Source organism: Cimex lectularius, unplaced genomic scaffold (genome assembly GCF_000648675.2).
Source record: "Cimex lectularius strain Harlan isolate CLEC.00 unplaced genomic scaffold, Clec_2.1 scaffold294, whole genome shotgun sequence".
NCBI classification, from domain to species: Eukaryota; Metazoa; Arthropoda; class Insecta; order Hemiptera; family Cimicidae; genus Cimex; species Cimex lectularius.
In genome coordinates this window covers 96,678-102,485 of record NW_019392821.1, presented here as the reverse complement: position 1 = coordinate 102,485, position 5,808 = coordinate 96,678, and the positions used below count along the sequence as shown (strand labels likewise).

At 33.1% G+C, this 5,808-nt stretch overlaps 1 pseudogene; it reads right to left on the bottom strand.

Annotated features, from left to right (window-relative positions):
* Nucleotides 1–1,324: 1,324 nt before the first annotated feature.
* Nucleotides 1,325–1,487, bottom strand: LOC112127428 (annotated as a pseudogene).
* Between the last annotated feature and the right edge of the window lie 4,321 nt (nucleotides 1,488–5,808).

Sequence of the window (5,808 nt, the reverse complement as noted above, 5' to 3'; positions counted from 1 at the left end):
GTCCGTTATCAGGAGAGTCAACTTTCAACGGTCTTATCTTGATGAAGTACCCCATTTCAGGCTTTCTATTGTAGAAACTTAGACTTCCTACTTGGAAAGTCCATTGTTGTGGGAATTCGGTTGCGCACGGACAGTAAACCCCATATTCGAGCCGTAATTTTACTTCGAGGTTGATAGAAATTAGCTGGGTCAGCCAATGGCTGATTCTTTCTCCCCACAATATGTACTTTCTATTTTCAAATATTTTGAAAACAAGAGATATTGTATGTAATGATACGGCCCTACAATGAAGAATTTATTACAATAAATCCATCTTTCAAAGTCCGTTATCAGGAGTCAACTTCAAACGATATTTTTATTTTGTAAACTACCTTTTTTCAATCGATTACCTTTTTTTCGTACAGCAATAAATGTAATGATTTAAACAACTCGGTATGACGTTGACATCAGATGCTCAAAATCTGGGTCCTCGTATTTTTGCTTCTCTTTCGTTCTCAGAAACAATATTCCGATGATCTATACACACAGCAGATTATTTGCTGCATCAAAAACATAGAAGCTATGACAGCTACGTAAAAACTTGGACCTTCTATACTTTTATCTAGTTTATTTTATGCTTTATTCACGTTTATCACATATTTTTGACATACATTTTATGTTGAAAGGTGTTTTTTGAAGTATCCATTCATTTCAAACGTTTTCTGACAACAACGGAAAATACTTTTTTTAAATTTTGTTTCGTAAAATTCGGTCACTTTTAGAAAATGCAATATGAATTCATTCAAATTTTATCAAAGATCGTTGTTAGTTAATTGGAAAGATTTGTAAATGAAAAATGAAGAGGAGCTTGTGGTGCGATGTAATGATCATCAGATAATTTATGCCTCAAAACATAAAAATAACAAAGAACTAATAGATACTTAGTTCAGTCAGTTAAACATACATACCAACCAATTTAAAAAGCTAACTTTATACTGGGTAGTCAACTTTGATTTTCAAAAAACAATTTTTTTTTTTTTTCTTGCTACAGGTCATATAATATATTCATCTAAAAGTAAACATTTTTTTAAATTACTGTATATAACAACGTTCCGTTGTCAAGATCGCTACGTGTGAGACTACGCACGATTGAAGTGGCCGTATATCTAATATCATGGAGGCAGCGTCAGATAATGACATAAGTACGAACAATATCATAGATTTCAATTTTAAGGTTTTTAGTTGAGGTAAACAAGTCACGAGCGGGATTCGAATCCATGATCTTCTGCTAGATACACCGCTGCTCTACCACTTGAGCTATCGTGGCCTCCATGACATTGACTTTTTTTATCTCAACTAAAAACCTTAATTAATTGAAATATATTAATTGGCCAATCGGACCGCGAAAACTAGTGAATTTTTTTAATTGGTTTTATATAGTTTTCAACTAGCAATAATCGCATCTCAGTAGAACTTCATTGATTACGATATTGCCACTGCGCAAGGTTGAATTATCAGAGATTTAATAATATTAAATAGATTACGGGGTGTAAATAAAGGACTTACAAAATCGATTAATTTTAAGTAGGCTTTGTATGTAAGAAATAGAAGCTTAATATTTTACATTAAAAACTAATTGTAAATAAACATTTTGTGGAAAACATTGATTTGGCCCAATGTTTCAAAAACGGGATCAAATATGGTACACAGATGGGTCTAAGATGGAACAGGGTTGGGCTTAAGGATGAAGGGACAAACTTCACCCAGCAAAGCCTCTTGGACTAACGATTTTTCAAGCTGAAGCCCATGTAATACAACTCTGTACGCAGGAGGTAATGGCGAAAAATACGAAAGATGCATATATATATACATATATATGACTCCGGGAAAGCAAAACAAGATTACCTTAAAATGGGTTCCCGGACATGAAGGCATAAAAGGAAACGAACAGGCTGACCAATTGCCAAAAAAAATTGGCTATCCTCTTACCCACGACACCAGAGCTACGTACTCCAGAGTGTGTACTTACGTTAGAACTGAAAAAATGGACTGAGAAAGAAAAACTCAAACATTAGACAAATACTGCAGTTATGAGGCTAGCTAGGAGATTTATAAATATGTCAAAACGGAAGCCGAAAGAACTCCTCTTTCTCAGCAGGAAAGATTTGAGGATAATTATAGACCTCTATACCAGCCCCTATCATTCATAAGACGGGCAAAGCAGAGACAAAAACATGCCAACTCTGTCAGTGGTAAACAGGGACATCGGCTTATTTTGCGAATGTAAAGCGTTAGCTCCTTTACGGAACAGCCACTTTGGTACAACCTTTCTCATACTCAAGAACATCAGCTTTGTAATGAAATGAGCTAATTTGCCAAGGTATGGCTTTAAAGTATAGGGGTTCCACGATAAGCTTGTTTAGGTCTCAGTGGAGGAAAGAATTGTGTTCTGCATCAACCCCAAATGCCAGTTAAAAAATTACATTGATTTTATACTTATCTACATCCAGCGACATTGTATGTATACATTTTGATATACCATATTTTATTCTAACACAGTAGTCAGAAGTAGCGCATTCCAAAAAAACAAATTTTAAACGATTACTCTAGTACTAGACATAAAACATGCAAAAAGTTTTCTCAGCATGTGAAAAATGAAAATATGCTGCTTGTTTCAAGGATTTCGTCGACTGTGACAGGACGATGGGAAAAGTATGCTGTTCCTTCTGAGGATTAGCACTGGGCCTTGAGCGCGCTCTTCACGCCCCACAAAACCAGGATTTTAACCGACGGGCGGCGAGGCGGACCCACCCTCCTTTTTTTTCCAAGACGGCTCTGGAAAATATGCACCCCCGCCCTCAACGAGATCTCAGAATTCTCGGGGTTTCATCGCCGTTTTCAAAGCTGATATTTTATAGAGACCTCTTTATAAGTGTAATGCCCCATTTGGGGGGCAGATTTTACGAGATCCACTTCCAAAGTAAGGAGGGTGAATTTAATTTTTTACTTTCGAGTTCGGAGGGGGCACAACTGAGCAAGAAAATCACTTTCTTCTCTTATCAATCTCACTTTAAACATACTTTTACGATTAATAAACAAAAAATGTTTGCATAGTTAAAACTTAAATTATTGAAAAATTTATTTTTTCAAACCAGACATAAAAGAAATAATAATGTTATAATAATTTAGTGTTAAAATTCTTTGTACAATCAAAAATTGTAGATAGGTTGTTTGCAGGAGCTAAAAATCCTCAAGCGCTGCATTCATCATATAGGACTATTGTACTCATCCACATATGAGTTGTAAATATTAGGCTGTCTGATAAATAATGCGGGTTTTCGTATTTTCTTTGGATTGTTCCTTAATATATTAATAGATAGATAATAGACTGTTGACGTTTGATAGATTTTTTTTTACGAATATCAGCACTTTTTAATTTTTTTTCAAATAAAAATGTTCGTTTATCTCAGTACCATTTCGTTACTAGGGAATAATTCATTCTGTGCTAAGATGACAATGCGTGATTTTTGGATAATTTCGTTTCACAAGTTTAAACTCTGTCGGAACGGTGCTAAAATGGCCAGACACATTAATGAAGTATGTTGCGATGGCAGTGTGAGTGCGAGCACCGTTCAAAAATGGTATAAAAATTTCGAGAGCGAGAATTTAGCCTTGAAGACAAAGAAATACGTGGAAGGATTTCTTTCCTAGTTCTGCAAACTTTTGTCGAAGAAAATCACCATAAATCAGTAGTCAGTTGTTATAATTTTTTAGTAAACGATGGTAAAATGTTTTTGAATTCTTGAATTGAATTATTAGAAACATTTTGAAACTAATTTTAAGTCTCTGTTTCTGAATTATAATATTTCTGAATTCCTTTGCTTAAAAAACTTTCAAAATATTTATATTCTATTATTAGAAACATTCTGAAACTAATTGTAAGTCTCGCAATCCGTATATTTTCGTAGTTTCATTAACTCTGAATTGGTTTATGTCTAATGAAGCAGTAAAATCGGACGGTTAAATAGTAATTTGCTAATTTGCCAACAAGCCTATCGTTCTATTCCTTTTCTTTTTAACCGAATTTGTAAGAATTTTACGAGGACAAATAAAATGCAAGGCACGTGGTAGGAGAAATAAGAGTACTAGTTGTCTAAGGGTAGGCCAGTAGGGATTGTTGGGGACGGAATTAGGGTAGACAGGACTCCTAGCTCCCCAGATTACCCACTTGTTGATATCACAATTCCTTACGCTCTCCTACCAAGAAAAATATTTAATAGGAATGTTTCTTATATTCTTATAACCGTAATTGTTTCGTCTCCGGCGACCATTTTCTTTTATTAGGGGAGTGGAAATGTTATTTAATGTATAAACGTATAAATATTAGCCGAGTCTTTTCATATTCTTTTTCTTTTTCCAGGAGAGAAACGTCAAAAGTTTTGAAGCTTTTGAACTTGTCAAAAAACTTTTCTACCCCAGCCGAGGAATGTTGAAACAAATCGGCTTCAACTAATTTTAATCACTTCTGAAACAATTTGACGTGTAATATTTAATTACATAATAATTATGAAGAAAAAACACACATCCAACTCCTGCTGCATATGAATTTTCATTGGCAGTAACAAATAATTACCAATTTTAATTATTTTCCCATTAAAATAATTTATGGCAGTTTGTAAAATGATCGTTCCAAACAACAATATTCTCAGAACCGATAAGTTCCGTTTCCTTGTTGTCACTGGTAGTTTGGAGTTGAACTAATTTCAGAATTTCCGAGGAAATTATTGGTCGGTGGTCCAAGTTTGGTCATATCAATTAATACTCCGCTGTATGGAATAACGCTATGATCATACTGAAAATAGGCAAATCAGGGATGATGGAAGAGTTTGTTTGTTTTTAAGAATAGTTAAACAGAAAAAAAGACTGAATGCCGTACAACTAGAAGAACCAAAAACAAAATAATTAAAAAAAAAATCATTTAAACTTATAAATTATCATTTGGTATGCGCATTATTGTTATTCATTTGGTAAAACTGTGCGTTTCCTCAAAACAGTATAGTTCGTGATTAAAGTACTGGAAAATATTATTCAATGATAATCGTAAGTAAAAGAACATTTTTTAGGTGAGCTGAAATGTACATCATTAAATACAATATCTTAAAAGGGCAATTACCGTCGAAATCATTCAGATAACAATCATTAGCATAAAGTGTAGCTTACATGCATTTGAATTATGATTGAACAGTATTGTATATTAACATTATTTGCTAAAAAATGAAATCTGTACAACAAAAATTATATGTGAATACGTTTTCCCTTAAACAGATTCGATTATGCAACTCAAATATTATAATTTTACTAATTTATATAACTTAAGTTGAAATACTACTATTAGTATTAAAGTGTACAAATATTTAAATCTCAGTAGCCCTGAATTCGAACTCAGAGTACTTCTAAATAGGCTTTTCTCTAGAAAAAATATTAAAATTAAAAAACATTAGAACCAAAGTGGTCGATGCTGTTGCAACTCTACCTAAAAAACTAACGAAAAAAAAACCATTTTTTAACCTATAAACTTGGAAAGTTTTTGAGTCTTTTTCCTCATCTCATTTTCAGCATTTTTCTTATAGGGAATACCGCTTCAAACCCAATTGGTTAGGTCAATCAAGAAAAATAACAGAATAACATAAATGTAGGCATTATTAAAAAAAAACTCTTTTAGCTGTAACAAATAAGAACTATTTTAAATTCGGAAATTACGTAGTCTGCTAAGATTATAAACTAAAAGCTTGGAGTCAAACTAAAATTATAATAATAAAATAAAATGTG